This window comes from Nicotiana tabacum, chromosome 16 (genome assembly GCF_000715075.1).
Source record: "Nicotiana tabacum cultivar K326 chromosome 16, ASM71507v2, whole genome shotgun sequence".
NCBI lineage: Eukaryota > Viridiplantae > Streptophyta > Magnoliopsida > Solanales > Solanaceae > Nicotiana > Nicotiana tabacum.
In genome coordinates this window covers 8,744,248-8,768,196 of record NC_134095.1, presented here as the reverse complement: position 1 = coordinate 8,768,196, position 23,949 = coordinate 8,744,248, and the positions used below count along the sequence as shown (strand labels likewise).

The window sequence follows — 23,949 nt, the reverse complement described above, 5'->3', positions numbered from 1 at the left end:
CACCAGGGAAAATAGGAAAGGGCTGAACGTCGACCCTTGGTGCAACCCTGTAACAACCGGAAAATGCTCGGAGTCGCCTCCTACTGTTCTAACCCGAGTCTTAGCTCCATCATACATGTCTTTAATCACCCTAATATATGCAACCGGGACCCCTTTAGCCTTTAAGCAGCTCCATAAGACCTTCCTAGGTACCCTGTCGTACGCTTTCTCTAGATCGATAAACACCATGTGAAGATCCTTCTTCTTATCCCTGTATTGTTCCACCATCCTCCTAATAAGGTGAATAACTTCTGTGGTAGATCGCCCCGGCATGAACCCGAACTGGTTGTCTGAAATAGACACCGTCCTTCGCACTCTCATTTCAACCACTCTCTCCCAGACTTTCATGGTATGACTCAGTAATTTGATACCCCTATAATTGTTACAGCTCTGAATATCACCTTTGTTCTTATACAACAGAACCATTGTACTCCACCCCCACTCTTCAGGCATCCTATTAGAATTACTAACCATTGTAGCTCTGATTTTGCATTTTTTTTCTCAATGGAAAAAATTTCCAACTAGAAGAGGTTTCTATATCAATTATGATTTTATTTTTATTTGTTTTTCGATGTGTTTTTCCTATTATGCAATAGTATATGTTTTATGTACATTCTTATTCGTTGAATAAACATTAATCTCATCCCTCAAACGGAAGTTTTTCAGTTCATTTTGCCGAATTAACTTGTATACAGCGCATAACATGACAAATACTCATATATTAAGTATAACAAGTGACGAAATTAAAGAACTTGAAGTTGAACTATAAACAAACTGAGACACAACTTCTGTCATTACCATATATTGAAAGCACAACTAAAAATAAACGTAAACATCGATATAACTAGCTAAAATTGATTAAGTGGATTTAACATCGATGCAACTAACTAAAATTGATTAAGAGGATTCAACACAGTCCCTATGAACAAAACAACACAAGTAGCATCATCTTTCACCAGGAACAAGAAGGGATGATCAGCAACAAAATCTATCTGCTCCTCTTTAATCATCACACCTGAGCACCCAATCACCATTGTAGCGGCAGTAACTGCCGCAGCTTCTGTACCTTCCTCATTGACTTCAATAAACGACTTGTGAAAAACTTTTGTTACAAACAGAGGGTCATTATCGTCCATTATCTCAGCGAGACCATTGCCATAGAAAGGATGTGTGAGGCCAAGTCCTGTTAGAACCTCTGTAGCTTCAAACCCAAAAGTTATTTTGAATTTGGGGATAAGAAACTTACGCACTATAACTTTTTCTAATGGAATATGTCGATTTAAGAATCCAGGTTCTGAACTGATTTTCTCCAGTAAAGCAGGTAATCCGTCGCGGGCATTTGGGAGGTATATGTACATGCTGAGACAGCGCTTGTCGTCGCCTTGTTTATAAGGACGTTTTAGCACTTTAAAACCATTAAAGGCCTTAAACGTATTGCCATTTTCGGCTGGTCATGAAAGGTGCTTGAACTGATTCTCCATTGAGGAGATGAAACTCATCATCTTTTGTATCTGAAGCATTTAACTTCTCATTCCATATTCCTTTGAAATATAATGCATTGGCTAAGATGAGAACTGTATCGCTTTTGACTGAATCTTGAGGAAGAATCTCATTGATTAGACCATTTGTTTCCTCTTTAGCCCACTTATTGACTTCATTACGAACCTCTTCACTCTTCAGCCTTAATAAAATCAGAGAACATAAAATCAGCAGGCTAATATAGTTGAAATTAAAAGAAAAAAATATTCTATATGCACATTATTAAAAGAAAAAAATATTCTATATGCACATTATAGAAGCTGTTGTTGAAAATTGTCAGTAGCATATATGAGAAAGCAACAGACAATGAAAGTACTTAATTGACTCAAGTAATATATCAAGAGTCCATTACTTAAATGGTCACTCAATATATATATATATATATATATTAAATCAAGAAAGTTACTATATAAAGTTTGCATTGTGGTTAAAACAAGTGGCAAGCTAATAAATGCAAATAGTATATGGTAACTTTATTGATAGTTTCTATAGCAATTTTCAAGTGTAACAAAAAGTATATTTAAAAAAAAATGGTATGACATGAAATATTTTTTTTAAAATATAAACAAATTATTTCAAAATGGATTTTTTTAATATAATGTAATTTTAAAAATAAATGGATAATATATTTTTGAATTTTGTAGAGTTTTTAAATTATTATAATAGAAGTCATATCATGGATAAAATTAAGAAACCGAAATCTTATAGAATATTTATATAAATATCTGGTCAGATTTATTGTTTACGTTTTATAGCTAATATTCATAGATGATATACTGGCAACACACGATTATACACATATTATATATCGATTACATATAATTACACAATCTTTCAAAATTTTAATTTAAGTGGTAAGGCGAGCACATATTTAGATTGATTAGATAAAGCCAAAAGAAAAATATGGAAGAATTTCAACTAAAGACTAAAAATATAAATAAAGTTCTTATGTAGACAATTTCTATTTAAACTAATCCTTTTATAGAGAAATAAATTAATTTTTTGTAAAAAAAAAAAGACATAAAAAATAAGATAAAAGAAAATAAATATAGAAAAAATATATGAAAAATCTAAAAACCAAAAATAAGAGATGACAACGAATTTCTTCTTCTGCTTCATCCATGTTAAGTATAAAAATTTTGGAAGTTGATATCATCGATTTAATAATATTTTTTTCACTCAAATACATAGATTATAAGACAATGATATCTTTGAATATTTTTTTAATTTATATTGTGTGTCATTTTTAAAATCACTATTACTAACAAACTGATATGATATCTGAATTTGAATATAAATGCAATTTGAGTAATTTGCATTGAGGTTAGGCCAAGTATGGTGTCGATAAAAAACTACTTGGCAATTTCAAGACAATATATGAAATGTTATATAATAACAGTCAACTAATTTAACATTTAATGATTCAAAGAACAAAAAATTTGTACATATATATAGGCGGAGGCAGATGCAGAGTGTTGACAATAGTTTCAATTGAACCCATAACTTTTCATGCTCAACAAAAATTTATATTTGAACAATTCTTAAAATTATAAAAACAGTAGATATGAACCTATAACTCTAAAAATATAATGAATTCAATGCTAAAACCTTAAAAATTGAATCCATAAAGTATAAATCCTAGATCCACCTCTGTATATAAGGTATTCCAAATTCAAAATCTGTGGCTAGAGATATCGATAAACTCAAAATGACGTCATATTGAAATAAAATTTCACCGGCTAAAGAATCATTTAAATTCTTAGATAGCCGACTAAAGCGAATTTTAAATTAAGAATAATATCTTCATTTGCATCATTATAAAGATAATAATTATTGATATATAAAGCTTTAGAAATTGAAACGTCAAAATAGAAATATTTTTTGAAAGATAACAACATACTAAATAAGAGTTCAAGTCGTAGTAAAAGAGTCATATCGTAACCAAAGAATCGTTCATATTGTGTCAACCTTTGTGCTTTGACATAAATACGAGTTATTATTTCACTTTTTGGCTATGTTTAAGTTCCAATGACACCAATATGGTACAAAAATAAAATTATCACTACGAGATTTGAGAAAATGTTAGTCTTTTTTCATGTATTATTTCGTAATTGATATCTAACGATTATCTAGAAGGTTTAAATTTTAAGGTTATTTACATATCATTCAAATAACTCAGATATTTAATATGGTTAATGTCAAATATCAAAATGTAGCCATACTGGAAAAAACAAATTACTGGCTAAACAATTTTTTAAATTTTAGACAGCCGACTAAAATGAGTTTTGAATTAAGGATAACATTTTTACTTACATTATTATAAAATAAATTATTATTTAAAAATAATGTTTTAGAAACTGAAATTTTAAAATAGATATAATTTTTGAAAGATATCAACTCACAAAATAAGAGTTCATGCATGTATTAGTAAAAAAGTCAAGTCGTATCCAAAGAGTCCTTCATAGTCTAACTATTGATTGTTTTGTCATAAATATGAGTTATTATTTTGCTTCCCGCCTAATTTTAGGATCCAATGACACCGGTGAGAATGATATCAAAAAAGAAAAATAGAATTAGTAAAAAATAGATAAGAGTTCATGCATGTATTAGTAAAAAAGTCAAGTCGTATCCAAAGAGTCCTTCATAGTCTAACTATTGATTGTTTTGTCATAAATATGAGTTATTATTTTGCTTCCCGCCTAATTTTAGGATCCAATGACACCGGTGAGAATGATATCAAAAAAGAAAAATAGAATTATATCTAGGAAATTTGAGAAATGGTTAATCTTTTTCATGTAATGTTTCTTAATTAAGATCCAATGACTATCTATATCTAATAGAGAAAGTTTAAATTTTAAAATTATTTACATATAATCTAAATAACTCAAATATATTACATGATTAGTGTCCGCGCATTCGCGCGGGTGATAATACTAGTTATCTCCTAAAGTCACTTTTCTTTCATTTGTAACAACAAAGTCATTGAACTATGCCTATTGCACTCAGAAGGTCACTCAACTAGATTTTTCAAATTTTCGAGTGTCAAATACCTATTTTACCCTCTAAATTATAAATATTTATCTTCATTTTATTTTTTTTAAACTTTTAATATTATGGTTTTTCCCTTTTTAATTTACATTATAGACTTACCTATAGAATAAATAAATATTATTTATAAATTAAAAAATAAAAAGTATTTAAGTATATATAATGCCGGAATAACAAAATAATGAGCATAGTAAAAAATATTAATTAGAATAATTTATTAGTAATAATAATTTTAGTATTAACAAAAAAAATTCAAAAAGTTATTTACACAATTCAGAATGAAAAAAAATAAAGGTTGTCAAATATATATTCCATGCACGTAATATAAAAATAATTATTTCTTTATGTGCGTGAACTATATATTTTACAACCTTTATTTTCTTTCATTCTGAATTGTGTAAATAAATTTTTGAATTTTTGTTGTTAATACTAAAAAGTTTTTAAAAAAATATAAAGAAGATAAATGTTTATAATTTAGAGGGTAAAATAGATATTTGACAATCCAAAATTTGAAAAATCTAGTTGAGTGACCTTCTGAGTGCAATAGGCATAGTTCAATGACTTTATTGCTACAAACAAAAGAAAAGTGACTTTAGGAAATAATTTGAAATAATTGAATGACCATTTGAGTAATTGACTCAATATATCAAATACACGAGACACTTTAAATAGAAGAAGACTAATAACTGAAGATGTCCATGCCACCTAAATAGAAGAGGAAATTAACTAACTTGACCATAAACTCCACTAGCAGATGTAGCCTAAAGACTAGGAAACTACTAATTTAACTGTGGCCTACATTACATCAGTAAATAATTAACATGTTAACAAATGAGCTAACCGACCTACAAAGCCAAATTGCCAACAGTTGTAGCTTGTTTTGATTGTTGTTACATGTCGTTTCATAATGTATCGTATTGTATTGTTTGATGAATATAATATTTGAATAGATTGTATCATTTGTTGTCGTTTCATGATGTCACGTACCAACAATATGAAAAATAAACTTGTGATATTACTAAGAAAAAATAGGATACGAAATAGAACTATTATATAAAAGAGTAGGGTAAAGGATAAAATATGATTATTTAATAATAAGAAAAGGTAAGATGAGAGAAAAAAGCAAGGTAAACGATGTCACCACATTGTCCATAATCTGTTTGAAAGAATGTTTAAAAGACAGAGATTGGTCAATCCAAGCCCCATTAGCAACAGACAAACGAGGACCACCCATGGGGCTGCCATCGACAAGGGAATTAGAGACGATCCAAGAATAAAGAGAATTCACTTCTTCAATGGAGTTGAGCTTGAGGAAAGTAAGAAACTGGTACAATGTTGTATTGGGAAAAAACTGAGTCTGAATATTAAAAATGACGTGTCATGACACGTGGACTAGTCAAAAGGTTAAAACGCAATAAATAGCCAAGAGGCACGGGCGACAACAGATAGGGGAAAAGAAAGCAACATAGGTGTGGACCGTTACTAAAATAGGTACGAGTCTCGTACCTATTCGAGTCGTTTAAAGATCAAAGATCAGAAGAAGTTGAAGATACGAATCTGATGACGTAAAAGAGTCTAAATGCAGCATTAAATGTGAAATACGTTAGAGAATCTGAATTAAATAGAAATAATTGTGTAACGTTTCTTTTAAATATCATTTATTGCTCATAATTGCCTCATTAAGACAAAGGCATTATATCTTCTCCTAGAATCAACTATAAAAGGGGAAAGACTCAACATCTGTAAGGACACGAAATACTATTGAGATCTTACTGAAATACAAAACTATTTACTGCTTTACCATCATTCTCAAAAATATTTTATTTTCGTCTCCTGATTATCAGTAACCCGAATTTCTTTCTAGCTTTGACCAAAGACTCAGATTTTTAGTTAAACAAATTGGTTCCGTTACCGGGAATCTGATAATCTTTTCTTTTAAGCTACATCTTGTCCATTGTTATCACCATGTCAAACAACAACACCGACAATAACAGTAATAACACATTGGCAACCATGAAAATCAAATCCATCAAAATCAAGGTGACGTGGTTCCCTCCCCTCCAGATTCACCACGTCAATCTCGTCAAGGCACTCCTGTTACTGAATCCCGTGCTGATCAACAAGAACAATCTGAACACTTTAAAGGAGGTACAAATGAAGCTTTACAAAAGCTAATTGATGCACAGGTCGGCAAAGCTCTTCAGGATCTAGTTAGTCGATTGTCTGCTGCACCACCCACACCAACTCCTAATAATAATACATTGGAGAATCCCCGTTCTGGTCTTGTTAATTCTGGAAATGGAGGAACCACCAGTGAACCACAGGAAGGGGGACCAGGTAATTCAGATAATTCCTATTTGCAAAATTTAGTACTAACCTTGCAGAAACAAATTAAGGAACAAAATGAGCGTATTGAGAAAATCCCTGGAGTTCCGCCTGTAATAAAGGGGGTTGACATGGACAAATACTCACAACAACCTTGGAAGCCAAGTGCTGCTCCCCTTCCAATTCCGAAAAAGTTCAAAATGCCTGACATCCCGAAATATGATGGTACTACAGACCCACGTGATCACGTGACTGCATTTACAACAGGCGTGAAAGGCAACAACTTGACCAAACAAGAAATTGAATCAGTACTGGTCAAGAAATTTGGAGAAACACTCACCAAGGGTGCATTAACCTGGTATTCTATTTTATCTGAAAATTCTATAAATTCTTTTGCTGAGCTTGCAGATTCTTTTATTAAAGCACATTCGGAAGCACAAAAGGTTGAGAAAAGAATGGAAGATATTTTCAAAATCAAACAAGGGGATTTGGAGTTGCTTAGAGATTTTGTTGATAGATTCCAGCGTGAAAGAATGACTCTACCCCGTGTGCCTGACAACTGGGCTGCAATAGCTTTTGCAAGTAATTTAAATGACAAAAGTTCTGAAGCCACGAGAAGACTCAAAAAGAGCCTTCGAGAATTCCTTGTAACCACGTGGAATGATGTTTACAACAGGTATAGTACGAAGCTGCGAATTGAAGAAGATACCATGCCTAAGTTTCATCATGAAGAAATGGGTGGTTCCAGAAGATCAGAAACAGAAAAAAGATCAGGTAAAAACAGGTACGATCCATATATGGGACCTGCAGGAAAAGACCCACGGTCAAAACAAGATAGCCAACAATATGATCAAAAATCGAGGAACAGGGACTCTGGTTCTTCTTCGAAATTCAGAAATGATCGGAACAGACAAGAGTCACGAGATGATGACAGAAGTTTAAAGGCACGGTTCAGCAGATATAACTTTAATGTCACTACCTCCGAGCTCGTGGCTGTTTTGAGAAGCATGGGAGATAAGGTACGGTGGACAAAAAAGATGCGGTCAAATCCAAATAGATGCAATCCAAATCATTGGTGCGAATTCCACAATGATCACGGGCACAAAACTTCAGAATGTAGATTCTTGCAGAGTGAAGTGGGTCATCTATTGAAGCAAGGGTACCTCACTAAGTTATTTAGTGAAAAAGGTAAACAAGCCTATATAAAAAATAGGCAAGAGCCACCAAAGCCTACTTCACCCAAGAGAACAGTGAATGTGATAAGTGGGGGAGAAGATATTCACGGCATAACCTACATAGCCTCCAACAAGGTTTCTAAGGTAACAATTACACACGGGAAATGGGTACGACAGGTTTTAGAAAATGAAAGTATTTCATTCAATGATGCAGATACCGAAGGAGTGATAACTCCACATAATGACGCACTGGTAATATCTTTACTTGTACATGATACTAATGTAAAACGAGTTTTGATTGATCCAGGGAGTTTCGTAAATATTATACTACTAAGGGTATTATGTGAAATGCAAGCTAAAGACAAAATGATACCCAAGGCACACACCTTATCAGGCTTCAACAATTCAAGTGTGGTAACAAAAAGAGAGGTAATTCTAACAACTTTCCTGCAGGTGTTGTTAAAGAAACTAAATTTCAGGTAGTTGATATGGAAATGACCTACAATATGATCATGGGGAGGCCTTGGATCCATGATATGGATGTTGTTCCATCAACTCTACATCAAGTTATTAAATTTCCATCACCGTGGGGGAATTGTCAAATTCGAGGGGATCAGCAAACAACCAAGAGTATCAACGCTGTAACAGATACGAGCACTGTAAACAAAGAAAAATAGCAATTACAGGAAACAGTTGAAGGTGCCAGCAATCAAACCTCAACTGAGCAACAGAAAACAGATTTAGACTCGAGACCTGATACAATTCAAGAACCGGAGGAGAATGAAAATATCAAAATAACCATCGAAGAACTCGAGGCTGTAATATTATTTGAGCATTGGCCTGAACGGAAAGTTTATGTTGGAGCTAATTTAAACTCAAACATGCGAGGTATGTTAATTGAATTTCTAAAATCTAACGTGGACAGTTTTGCTTAGTCCCATGCTGACATGACAGGGATACCACCGGATGTGTTGACTCACAAATTAAACGAAGACCCATCCTTTACACCAATAAAGCAAAAGAAAAGGAAACAAGAGGCTTTCAAAAACCAGGTGATTCAAGATGAGGTCCAAAAACTATTAAAAATTGGGTCAATCTGCGAGGTAAAGTACCCTAATTGGTTAGCCAACATAGTTGTTGTACCTAAGAAAAATGGTAAGTGGCGAGTATGTGTAGATTATACAGATCTTAATAAAACTTGTCCAAAAGATTCTTTTCCTCTACCACATATAGATCAATTAATTGATGCAACTGCAAGACATGAACTTTTAAGTTTTTAGATGCATATTCAGGGTACAACCAAATTAAAATGGACCCTAATGATGAAGAAAAAACTTCTTTCATCACAGACAGGGGGACTTACTGTTATAAAGTAATGCCCTTTGGTCTCAAAAATGCTGGGGCAACCTATCAAAGGTTGGTCACCAAAATGTTCCAAGAACATTTAGGGAAGACAATAGAGGTATATATAGACGATATGCTCGTCAAAACCCACCAGTCTCATGATCATATTTCTCATCTATCTGTTACATTTGAAATTTTGCGAAAATTTAATATGAAACTCAACCCAGAAAAATGTGCATTTGGAGTTGCATCAGGTAAGTTTTTGGGTTTTCTTGTTTCTAACCGTGGTATTGAGGTAAATCCTTCTCAGATCAAAGCAATAGAAGAAATCCCTGATATCCTTACTAATAAAAAGGAAGTTCAAAGATTAACGGGAAGAATTGCAACTTTGGGGAGATTTATTTCCAAATCCTCAGAAAAGTGTTTTAAGTTTTTCTCTGCACTTAAAAAGCAAGATCATATTGAATGGAATGAAGATTATCAACAAACCCTTAGAAATTTGAAAGCTTATTTGTCAAAACCACCGTTATTGGCAAAACCAAAGGTGGGAGAAAAGCTTCTCATCTATCTGGTTGTATCTGAAGTTGCGGTAAGTGCTGTTTTAGTCCGTGAGGACCAAGGTAAATAATCTCCTATTTATTATGTAAGTAAGTCCTTATTAGATGCTGATACATGATACCCACAACTAGAAAAGTTAGCATTAGCTTTGATCATGGCATCTAGAAAATTAAGACCTTATTTTCAATGTCATCCCATTATTGTAGTTACTGATTTTCTGCTTCGAAATATTTTGCATAAACACGAACTGTCAGGAAGATTAGCAAAATGGGCTATAGAACTAAGTGAATACGAAATCATTTATCAACCCAGGACCGCTATAAAATCTCAAGTACTAGCTGATTTCGTGGCTGATTTTAGTCAGGGGATGCATTTAGAAGCAGAAAAAGAATTATAAGTTTTTAATGGTGCAAACCCGGGGACTTGGGTTTTATTCGCTGATGGTTCATCTAATATAAAAGGAGCAGGTCTAGGTATAGTTCTCATACCACCTACGGGTGAAATTATTAGGCAAGCTATAAAATGTCATTCTATAACTAACAATGAAGCAGAGTACGAAGCTGTAATTGTAGGTTTGGAATTGGCAAGAGAACTCGGCATAACACAAATTATAATCAAGAGTGATTCTCAACTCGTGGTCAATCAAATGCTGGGGACTTATACAGCCAGGGAAACTCGAATGCAGGAATATCTCGAAAAGGTACGGGAACTAATTAAGAAATTCCAAACTTGGAAGGTAATGCAGATCCCAAGAGATGAGAATGTGGAGGCAGATGCTTTAACTAATCTCGCATCTGAAGCTGACGTAGCAAACGACGCAAATGCTTCAGTCATACATTTATTTCATTCCGTTCTCGAACCTGATAAGAATGAGGTAAATTTTAATCATCTAACATGGGATTGGAGAAACGAAATTATTGCTTTTTTACAGCACGGAACCGTGCCTATTGACAAAGGGAAGGCTCATGCGCTTCGCAAAAAAGTCGCTTGATATTGTTTTTATCAAGGAAATCTTTATCGAAAGATGTTCGGTGGACCACTAGCACGATGTCTCGGACCCTCTCAAACAGAATATGTGATGAGAGAAGTGCACGAAGGACATTGTGGAAATCACGCAGGGGAAGGTCGTTGGTAAGAACATTGATTCGAGCAGGATATTATTGGCCTAAAATGGAAGAAGAGGCAAACAGTTTCGTGTCCAAATATGATAAATGTCAAAGATACGACAATAATATGCACAGACCAGCTGAGTTACTACACCCTGTTATAGCCCCGTGGCCCTTTATGAAATGGGGAATGGATATCGTAGGTCCACTTCCACAAGCAAAAGGTCAGGTAAAGTTTCTACTTGTAATCACATATTATTTCACTAAATGGGTAGAAGCAGGAGCATTTAAACAAGTACGAGAGAAGGAAGTTAAAGACTTCATATGGCGAAATATAATATGCCGTTTTGGAGCACCAAAGGAGATCGTGTGTGACAATGGACCACAATTCATAGGATCTCAAATCACAGAATTTCTTCAAAGTTGGCAGATTAAAAGGATAACGTCTACGCCATACCATCCAGTGGGTAATGGACAAGCGGAATCCACTAACAAAGTCATTATCAACAACTTGAAGAAGAGGTTACAGGATTCAAAAGGTAATTGGCCTGAGGTATTACCTGGAGTATTATGGGCTTATCGTACAACGACAAAAACAAGCACTGGAGAAACACCATTTTCAATAGTTTATGGTGTGGAAGCCTTAATTCCAGTTGAAATAGGTGAACCAAGCACACGGTACGTTCGGGCAACGGAGGAATCTAATAATGAAGAGATGCGGGTCAACCTTGATTTGCTTGAAGGAAAAAGAGAAGCTGCATTGATAAGAATGGCAGCACAAAAGCAAGTAATTGAACGATATTACAATAGGAAAGCATGCCTCAGATTTTTCAAAATTGGGGACTTCGTGCTTAAAAAGGTGTTCCAATCTGCAAAGGCTGCTAATTCAGTAAAGCTAAGTCCAACGTGGGAAGGACCATAAAAAATTCGTGACATTGCGGGAAAAAGAGCATACGAGTTGGAGACAATGGACGACAAAGTTTTACCCTCACATTGGAATGCCGTCTATTTAAAGAGGTATTACTTCTGAGAAAGTACCCACGGTTAGGTATCGTCATGTTAATTTTTTTTGAATTATTAATGTTTTACTAACGATTTTAGATGCTAGGCAAAAACCCTAACTCGTGCCAAATGATGAGTTACGACCTGCAAGTCAAAATGGAGTATTCTAAAATTCCCAGCCCAGGGTTACAATTAATCTGATGGAAATACACACGAGTTAGGAAGTCTTCATCTACAATCACACCTCCGAGTCCCGTATATTTTTCTGTTTCAGGAAAAGGACCAAATTGAAAGAAATAAACAAGTGCTCGACGCTTTCTACTTCACCGCTCAAACACTTGGGGGACTACATATTATACACAGATATGTGTAGAAAAATAGATACGAATATCGAACAAAAGTCGGCCACAAAGAGACAAGTGTTGAGAAAAAGTTACGAAGTCTTCAGCATTCATGAGAACAACAGAGTCATTTCTCAAGCTCATAAACGAAGTCACCTCTCAAACCCTTCCTAATATATAAAGATAGGGTCATGACTATGTACTGAAACAGGTTATGAAGAAAAACCTTGTTTATTTTATGTTATGAAAAAAATCTGTTACAAGAAAAACAGTTACGAGAAAGTTATAGATGTATTTTAATACATGTAATAGTCAAAAAACTTGTTAAAGTTCATGAATAAAAACTTGTCAAAGTTGTTTCATACAAAACATGTGTATTCCTATTTCTTTCATCGTATTATAACACCATTATGAAGTTGAGACGTCTTCTTCATTAAGTGTCGATAAAATAAAAGGGCCCTCTTTTATAAACCTCATGTTAATAAGTCATGAGAAGAATCACAAAGCATTTTCAAAGGATAAAAATGCTAAACTATTCTATAAGTCCTAAATAAGTAAGGAAAAGGCAAGAATAGAACACATTGAAGTACTAACAAAACTTCTTAATATAATTAAAAAGACTAAGTAGAAACTTAGTCAATAAAAGTTTATACAAGTGCCCCATTATGATAACTGGGGACTTTCACCAAAAAATCCCTTAAAAACTAAGGGATAAAACCATCATCCAATTGAAGGGGTTAGCACATCAGAAGTTGCAATATTAATTTCACTTTCAGCCACAGACATGGTGGCAACTTCTGAAGAAGCAGCAACATGAACGGTTTCAGCTGATCTTGAAATGTTAGGATCAACGAGGGAAGCAAGAGTCACAGAAGCTTCAACTTCCACAGACTGAGTCATAGAAGTTTCACCCTCTGAAGCTGGAATTGCAACATTTTCAACTTCAACTGCCATAGCAACGACTTCTTCATTTAAGGGTTCTTCAGCCACGAGAGCTTCAATTGACGGAGAGAGAAAGTCAAGTGGTTGTTGGGTTCTCTCAATGGTCTCTAAAACTTTGGCCAACTCTGAGTTTAAATCAAAGTTTTCTTGACTGGCCTCTATTAAAGCATCACGACGAGAGTTTAGAAAAGCCCAACTCACCTCTATGTTAAAATTCTCCTCAAGAAGTTCATACTCCCTTTCCCACATAGCAAAATCATTCTTTAACACTTGATTTTCAGCTAAAGAGGATTCAAAGGATGCTTCAAGGGAGGCATGAGAACTCTCTAAGGTACGTACCTTATCAGAAGAGATTTTTAAATCAGCTTGAGCTTGAGTCAAGCTTTGCACTAACTCCCCTGCATACTCTTCTTTCTTGGCCAAGAGTACCTTAAGTTCTCTGATCTCTTCACTACAATTTGATAGTTGTTCTGAAAATGAACACTCAAGGCGCTCCTTATCTTTCTCAAATTGGCTTGAAGAAGCCTTGGCAACTGCTAGCTCAGAAGTCAGACCTCGCTTTTGTTGCTCCAGGAGATTTCTACTCTCTAGCAATTCTTCTATAGTTCCCTGAGCATTCTCAAACTGCTCTTTTCAATTAGCTGCTTCTAGCTGTGCTCCCCTGGCTATTTCCTCAGCCTCGTGGATAGACTTTTTAGACTCACGGGCTTTCTTTTCTAGAAGGGAAATTCTTCCCATCAATTCTGTACCAATGAGGTTAGCCTGCAGTGATAATTCATAGAAATAAGATTTTTTTTAAAAAAACTTGTTAGTAAGTGAAGGAAGAATACCTTCAAAGTAGAATGAACGATGTCATTCATCAAAGTTAAGCAACTATGGCTGTCCATCTTCTTCTTCTCAATATCTCCAATCAAAGGCCTAAGCCAGTCATCTGCTCCACCAGACTTCCTTAAAAGACTGTTGTTAGCAGGAACTTCAAGCGTAACGCTCCTCATAGACAAGCTTCTGCTACTAGAACCCTCCTCTGCATGTTGAACAGAGGAAGGGGGAGCTATAGAAGGAAGAGTGATAGAAGAAGTGAAAATAACAGGAGTCAAAAGACTCGAAGCAGGTAAGGGAGCAGAAGCAGGTAAAGAAGCAGGAGATGAAGGAATGGGAACAGAGGAAGAAAGAGGAACTTCATCTAAAACTGGACCTAGTTCTCCACTTTCAAAACCACCAACGAAGAGACGATGAATAGATTCGTTGGTGTCCCTCGGAGTGGTTTCATCTTCAGAGGGAATGTGAACAGGTTCAGTAAGAGAGGCACAGACAGGGGTAACTTCAGCTTCATTCTCGGAAACTATGCGTCTCCTGGCTCTTGGTCTAGCTATCAAAGAGGTGTCTTCGTCTTCATCATCCTCAGAATCTTCTTCTACAACTTTCCTCTTTGACAGCCTAGCTTGAGTTCTCTCCACAGAAAGAGAAGTACCATAAGAGGCTCGAAGGGCAGTAGCCACTTCGGTTGTCATTCCTCGAATAGCAAATCCTGACAAAAAGAAGGATTTTTTTTTAAAAAGAAGGACTTGTCATACGAAAAATGATAAAGAGACGCATACCGTGAGTTTTCACTCTCCAACCATGTAAATTGGAAATGGATTTCCACGTTCTCGCCTCCATAGGCACGACTTTCATGATTAAATCTACCCAACAACGGAAATTAGGAACGGGTTCCACATCTCCCATGGTTGCTATAGAAAAGCAAAGAAGGATGAAATTAGAAAAGAAGTTGAAATTCTTAAGAGGTAAGAACGGTAAGTAAAAAAAAAGCTTACGTGCAAAGTTCCACTTCTCAGGGAATGGGATATTTGTTTCACCCACCAAATCAACTGTGCATACCGCAACATAACGAGTGTACCACCCGCGGTCCTTGTCATCTTCAGGGCTTACTAAGACCCTTTTACTTCTTGCAGTTAGAGTAAAAACTCCATTGCAAAATAACATAGGGTGGTAAAGATGATAAGGTGGGGAAAGGAAAAATCAACACCGGCTTTAACAGATAAATACCTCAAACAAGCTACTGTTCTCCATACAAGGGGACCAATTTGTCCCAAACAAATTTTGAAAAAACGACAGAAATCAAGTATGACTGGGTCAATAGCAGGAATAAATCCCAAAGTGAAGGGGTAAGTATAAACAAAAGAAAATCCAATCCTAAAAGAAGATATTCTTTGATTTGGATTAGGGATTACTATACGAAAATCACTTCTCCAGTTGCAATCTTTTCGAACAATAGAAACCAAAGGTTCAGTGATTAAAGAAGGGAAAGTGTCAGCTTTCTCTAAATTGACAATTTGCTCACGAAGAGATTTCCGATCATTCTCAAAAGATAGGTCGTTGGGTACTATTTCCTCAACTAAAGGCTCTTGAAGAAGCTTAGGAAGTTCTTTACCTTTAGAGGAAGATTTCTTAGTGATAGAACCTCTGGAAATAGTACCGGAGCTAGAAGAAGGCATGACAGAACCAGAGGCACCACCACGAACGAATCCTAGGCTACGAAGCCTGCTACCTCTTCCTCTTCTATGTCTTTCAGGGGCATTGGGGAAGCTATCAAGAATTGGGATTCTTTTAGGGTTAGGATTCGGAGATGCCATTGCAGAGAAAAGGATGAACTCAAGGAGAAAGGAGTAGAAATAAAGAGTAAAGGATTTGTTAAGGGTTTATGAAGAAAAGGACAAAGGGAGAAAGGATATATATATGTATATAATAGCAACCGTCAAGCAAAGAAGTGTAATGATGGAAAGCCTATAATAAAGGCAACTATCGCTTCGTGAATATAAGAGATGAATAAACCTTGGAAAAAGGCTGCAGAATTACAAAACCAATCGGAAGGTGACACGTGTGCAGAGCATTAAATAGAAAAGACAACTGGGGCGTCAATACTGTCATAGCATTGATTACAGCAAAAAATTCCCTTTTTGTGAAGGTCCACTTCCCAAATATTTAATTGATAAATAAATGAAAATGGGGGGACTATCTGTATTGGGAAAAAACTGAGTCCGAATATTGAAGATGACGTGTCATGACACGTGGACTGGTCAAAAGGTCAAAACGCAATAAATAGCCAAGAGGCACGAGCGACAACAGATAGGGGAAAAAGAAAGCAACATAGGTGTGGACCGTTACTAAAATAGGTACGAGTCTCGTACCTATTCAAGTCGTTTAAAGATCAAAGATCAGAAGAAGTTGAAGATACGAATCTGATGACGTAAAAGAGTCTAAATACAGCATTAAATGTCAAATACGTTAGAGAATCTGAATTAAATAGAAATGATTGTGTATCGTTTCTTTTAAATATCATTTATTGCTCATAATTGCCTCATTAAGACAAAGACATTATATCTTCTCCTAGAATCAACTATAAAAGGGGAAAAACTCAACATCTGTAAGGACACGAAATACTATTGAGATCTTACAGAAATACAAAACTATTTACTGCTTTACCATCATTCTCAAAAATATTTTATTTTCGTCTCCTGATTATCAGTAACCCGAATTTCTTTTTAGCTTTGACCAAAGACTCAGATTTTTTGTTAAACAAATGTGGCACCATTGGAGCCAGCAGCAATAAGGCCAAGAACTAATTGAATGGAGAGCGGTGAAAATACCATATTTGTGTTTTTGGACTCGTTGTCTTCTTTAAACTTGCTGAAGAATACGTGTTTAGCAAGAATCAAAGAAACATCGCTCTGCTTTTGAATTGAGTTCCACAGATCCATACTACAAACAGATTTGTCCATTAGTAACGGGATCTGGTCGAGTTCATACTGCGAAAATAAGAAGGGAAATCCATGGAGAAGATGGCTATATTTCTGAGGAGTGACAACTTGAGATTGGAGACTCTCGTTATATATAGAGGTTAAGTTGTAAACCTACGTTTCTGTTCATTTCGTGTTTCTGATTATATAATAGGAGATTTTTTCCTTTTCTCGCCAAGGAAATCTAAGTATAGAACTTACATTAGCATGATTAATTTTTCTTACTCTAATTAAAAGAGTTATGTGTTACTTGCGTTTACCAGACGCAGCCTTGATTAATTGCCGCCTCTAAATTTCCCGACTTAATTGTTTATTCATGGAATTATATTTTTCATGATTTAATTCATGTTATTGCTGTTTTTTCCCCTTTGTACCTCGTAATAGTACTGATTTGTCACGTGTGTTATTGCTGTTTTTTTATGATTTAATTCATGTTATTGGGAGAAAACAGTGTAAACATCATTCAATCTTCATAATCTATCTCTGTATATATCTATATATCTATCTATATCTATCTATACTATAATAAAAGCACGCAAGTCATTAACGAAATGTCGTTCGCCTTTTTTGCCCTTTAAAACTAGATTTCACATTGGATACAATTGTAATTTAATTACTTTTCTAATATTTATTTTAAATTAAATAAAGTAAATATTTCCTTATTAACTAGGTAGCTAGGTAAGAACTCCTAATATTTAGGAATTTAAATCGAGTAACAACAACCTACCCAGTATTATCCCACACCGTAGGGTCTGGGGAGAGTAGTGTGTATGCAGACTTACCCCTACCTTGTGAGGATAAAGATGTTGTTTCCAATAGACCCTAGGCTCAGGAAACATCAGCACCACATTAACAAAAATATAGACAAGAACGGACAGTACCAAACAACCATATAAAAGCAGAATAAAAATAACAAGATAGTAAGGTGATCAACAATGAAAGAAAACAACAATTAGTCATAAAAACCTACTACCAACAGAAAGCGAGACTACGTGCCAATACTACTGTTATGAACACTCTAGACTACCTACTCTACTACCCTAATCTTCGACCTCCATACCTTCCTATCAAGGGTCATGTCCTCGATCAACTGAAGTTGCATCATGTCTTGCCTAATCACCTCTCCCCACCTCTTTTTTGGCCTACCTCTAGCTCTCCGCATGCCCTTCAATATCAACCTCTCACACCTCCTCACTGGGGCATCTATGCTCCTCCTCCTCACATGTCCAAACCACCTAAGTCACGCTTCACGAATCTTGTCCTCAATAGAGGCCACACCCACCTTGTCGCGAATAACCTCATTTCTGATCCTATCTAACCTGGTGTGCCCGCACATCCATCTCAATATCCTCATCTCTGCTACCTTCATCTTTTGGACATGAGCGATCTTGACTGGCCAACACTCAGCCCCATATAACATCATTGGTCTGACCACTACTCTGTAGAACTTACCCTCAAGTTTCGATGTCACCTTCTTGTCACACAAAACACTGGAAGTGAGTTTCCATTTTATCCATCCAGCTCCAATACGATGTGTGACATCTTCATCACTCGCCCCATCCCCCATGAATAATAGACCCAAGGTACTTAAAACTCCCTCTCCTAGGGATGACCTGCGAGTCCAGCCTCACCTCCCCTTCCCCTCCTTGAGTCTCGCCACTGAACTTACACTTCAAGTATTCTGTCTTGGTCCTGCTCAACTTGAAACCTTTAGATTCCAAGGTCTGCCTCCATACCTCTAATTGCTCGTTCATACCGTCTCGCGTCTCGTCAATCAATACTATATCATCTGCAAATAATATGCACCATGGCATCTCCCACTGGATGTGGCACGTCAGTACGTCCATCACCAGAGCAAACAAAAAAAGGCTGAGTGCCGACCCCTGATGCAACCCCATCATAATCAGAAAATGATCCGAATCCCCACCTACCGTCCTCACTCGGGTCTTTACTCCATCATATATGTCCTTAATCAACCTAATGTAGGCAACATGTACACCTCTAGCCTCCAAAACTCTCCATAAAACCTCTCTCGGAACTTTATCGTAAGCCTTTTCTAAGTCGATGAACACTATATGCAAGTCTTTCTTTCTCTCCCTATACTGCTCCATCAATTTTCTAACAAGGTGGGTGACTTCTGTAGTCGAAGGCCCGACATAAATTAACTTCCCACAGTGTCTTAATTTAAATAGGACAAGACGGTATACACACATAAACTAAAACACTTACAACGGTAGAATTAACTAAAAGATCACTTTTAAAGTTAATTTTAATATGAATTTCATAATACTACTTCTAAGATTGTATTACTGTAGTGATTGTGAACGAATCTTAAAAATAAACACTAGACTTAATTTTTAAAGTCTGAGTATGTCATGAACTCATTCCTGCTCATTAATCATTATGAAGCAAAATTGTTCTAGTTTGAATGAAATTTTCAAAACCTATTTGCTCATCTATAAAAGAACTTCACGGCTATTTTGTGTAAACGTATAATAAAGCTTTGACTATTTGCATTGTTTACGATAAGGTTTGAGCTTTTCTTGCCTCTCTAATCTTTTTAACATTAACTTATTCTTCATGGGGTGTAAATTGATGTATTGGTAGTTTGGTACTTATTTACTTTGAAGTATTGGATTGCTTGGATGTACTTCTTTAAGCGTATACTTGTATTTGTGTAGATTAGTGGATTTTGTTGGATGGTTTGTCACTATGATGCTTTGATTTTAATTTTAGCTAATAAATTTACCAATTTTTATTATGCAATATTAAATGTATTGACTTCAACTTAAAAGGACATCATGAGTATCGTGTATTTCTTCAAGCTCCTATTCCTAGGGTGTCAAGTGCGATTCACGACACCCAGCTGAAAATAATTGCATGTGATAGTATCCAGTAAGTCAACTATAAACTCTTCATTTTGTTTATTACTTTAAGTGACTTTATCAAAGTAATTTTATTTCTTAGCAGATTGAGCAAAAGATAGGGGTTGGAAGTATTCGTGGATATTCTAAAGGGGGTTTGGGGGGGGGGGGGTATAAAGGGTGCTGGAAAATCAAAATTGATGTTTTGGTTAGACATTCTGTTGTGTAGCAGTTAGTCAAATATGCTTTTTCATAATGGTAAAATGTTAGCCTATTAACACTATTAACTCTTAACAATTACCATATCCTCTAACTCAACATCTTATTCTACCCTAGACAAAATAGTTATTTAATTATTTTCCTAATTCTTTGGACTTAAAAATCAACTAAATTTTATTTAATGATCCTTTCTAATTGAATTAGATAGGAAGTCCTATTATTTAAAACTTTAAATTCTATTTAGATTCTACCACTTCATTGGAAGAAACATATTAAATTAAACACTAATGTAAATACCTCAATTGGAATAAACATATAATATTGAAATGGCGAATAATCATTAAATGACACTTAATTCTTATATGATTAAAATAAGTATATATATATATATATATATATTCTTATACATGTAATATAGGAGTCCTAAAGTAAAACCGCACTCATAATACCACATATTTAAAGAAAAATACGTAGGGTAGTGTTCTTTTCTTTATTGATTAATTAGATAAATAAGATACAATTATCATTATTTTGAATTTTTTTCTTAACTTTGTTTTATAATAACTCAAACACAATCTTCAACTTAAAAATTACGTATTTTTTATACACGCGCAATGTGATACTCTAAAAACTACTAGTACTGAATTGTCACGTGTGTTATTGCTGTTTTTTCATGATTTAATTCATGTCATTGTTGCTTTCCCCCTTTGTACCTTCTCAATTCTCTCTAGAACTAGAACTTGAACAATAGAGACAGAAAACACAGCAAACATCAATCAACCACACAATGGAAAGCAGACTATAAGCAAGCTACCGAGGCACAGTAACCCAAAACCAAACTTTTTCTGCGATGGATTTTGATTGTACACTTTTTAACAATATGTCAATGGAGGAGGAAAAAGATAACCTAACAAACCACCAAAACTTCATACCTATAACATCATCAAACAAAAATAGACTATATAAACCTTGAAAACAATCCCTAATCATCAAGCTACAGGGCAAACGCATGAGCAACAATTTGCTGCGCACAAAAATACACAAAAAATGGAGCTCAACAGAACTACTGAACCTCGTAGATCTAGGCAACGATTTTATATGATACGATTCACCTCCATTGACCTATATAACAAGGCCTTAAACCACAGACCATGGTTAATTGGCTCACAATTCCTTTCAACAGAAAATGATCACCAAAATTCAACCCAAACGCAAATCACATCACCTTTTCCACCATTTGGATATGTCTTAATCAAGAACAACCTATTGAATGCTATGACCTAGAAATATTGAAAAAAATAGGCCAAATGATTGGGGAGGTAATAAAGATTGATAGCTGCACTGCCCACACGACAAGGGAACACTATGCACGTTTGTGTATTCTAGCTCCCTTAGGGAAACCTCTACCAAGAAAAGTTATGATCGAAAAACACCTACAAAAATCCACTATGAAGACAAAAACCCAATTTGTATGATGTGTGGATGCCTTGGCCACAACCTATATCAACGTCCTACAACGAATCCATCACCAACAAAAATTAATGAGCAACTGATAATAGGCTAAATTGTTCAATATAGCCTATATTTTAGCTCAACTTAAGGATGATTTACTATTGTAAATGTTCAAATAATGTAAAAATTGGCTCTACTCATGACTTTAATGTCTCACAGGAGTTCAATAAACAAATGAGGATTTATAATGGTAATCAAGTGAAAAATGGAGTCAAATGACGAAAAGTTGAGCAACAACATCTCAACAAGAGAAAACCCCACTAGCGCGGGTCATGCGCTCCCGCGCTAGTTTAGTGATTTGGACAGAAAGAAACTCGATATGCACGGGATGTGCGCTGGTCATGCGCTCCCGCGCTAGTCCTGTCCGGGAAATCAATTATTTGGGGGCAAAATGGGAAATCTGAGAGGATCCACTCAACTTACATAAAGTAAAGCTCCATTATTGAGAGAGGAGATCAGATTTTAGAGGAAGAAATAATTTTAGAGAGAGAAATAGAAGAAGGAGGAGCTTCATCTTGGAGCTAAGAAAGGAGAAGAAGAACAACATCTTGGAGCAAGGATTCAAAGAGTTCTTCTAAACTTTCTTCTATTTGTTTGTTTATATTATGTTTAAAACTTTTATTGTTGATTTTTGTATGATTATGAGTAGCTAAAAACTCTAGTATTCTTGGGTCATGGATGTTAGATAATTATGTTATTTGAAGCTTAGATTGAAGATATTGAATTTATTGTTATGAGTTGTTTATTTGATTCTGCTTCTAATTATTTTACTGCGTAGCTAACAGTGAAATATTATTTACGAATCTTGAATTAAACTTGACAAAGAAAATTCTTGGTTGCATATAGAATCAAATAGAACAAGTTTTGAATCTCGGGCATCGGGTGAAGAATTCGCAATTAAGATAGACATATACTTAATTGCCTTGTTTGGTTGAAAAATAGGAGTTGTAAATGCATTCTTGCTAATATTAATACCATAGACATATAGATATTAGTTTAACTTGAATAGATGCATAAGAACTCGAAAGATTCTTATGAATATTATTAATCCTATAATCAATAACCCGGATAATTCAATAAATCCATTTTAAGCTAAAATAGTAGCATAATTTCTAGCAAGTCCATGACTCGGGAATATATTTATCCAAATTGTTATAAACATATTGTGAAATTGGTGTAGTAATTTTGTGTTGAATTATTGTGCAATTAATAAGTAAGTTGTAAATTGGTTCTTTAAATATTTTGTAATGAATTAGCTTAAATCGATAATTGTTTGAGTTTGCATCAGTTAATAAGTTAATCACAAGTCCTTGTGGGAACGATACTTTACTTATTACTGTATTACTTGTCGATCGCGTACACTTGCGTGAGTGTTTTGGTCGCAACAAGTTTTTGGCGCCGTTGCCGGGGACTTGGAAATTAACTATTCTTCTGGGTTAGACTTTTATTATTATCTTTACAAGTTTATTTTCTTTTCTTTTTGTAAATATGTTATTTTTATAACTATTTGATTTTTCTCTTAGTATGTTTCTAGTTCTCTCAGGATGACATCTGAGGATGAAATATACAGAGGTAAGGTTAATGATGAAGACGCTTGGTTAATCAAAGATTTTTATGGCCCATATTTTTTGGCTAGTCATGACCTCTCCTCTTGGACATCCGAATTTGAATATGGGAGTAAGGGTTGGTATTGGGACGGATATTCGCGATTAGTGGATTCTGCGAAACGACGTTGTTTACTAACAACAGTGATGAAAGATTGGTCTAAGGAGAGAGATGAACTTGCACAAAAAAGTGATAATTTTGGCTTGGTTGTGCATAACTTGGATTCAGATTTGAGTGCAAAGGTTGATGCGTGTAACTCCCAACAATTTAATGATGAGTTGTATGAAGCTGAAAAAAATCTTCTAGACCAAATAGAGGAGCTAAAACAAGAATACCAATCATTAGATCATATTTTTCTTGAGGATGTCCATGTTAAGAAGAGTGCTCTAGAGTCATGTGAGGGAGTAGATAACATTACTTTAGAAGAATTGAGTGTTTGTATAAATGGGGATGTAAATAGTAGTAAAATTCATGAGTTATGGCGCATTAGACCTCATTCCAATCATTTTTCCACATTGTGTTTAGATAGTAAG

General features: G+C 35.0%; 1 pseudogene; it reads right to left on the bottom strand.

The window, feature by feature from the left end:
* Positions 1-914: 914 nt before the first annotated feature.
* On the bottom strand, positions 915-17,412 carry LOC107772205 (serpin-ZX-like; annotated as a pseudogene).
* Between the last annotated feature and the right edge of the window lie 6,537 nt (positions 17,413-23,949).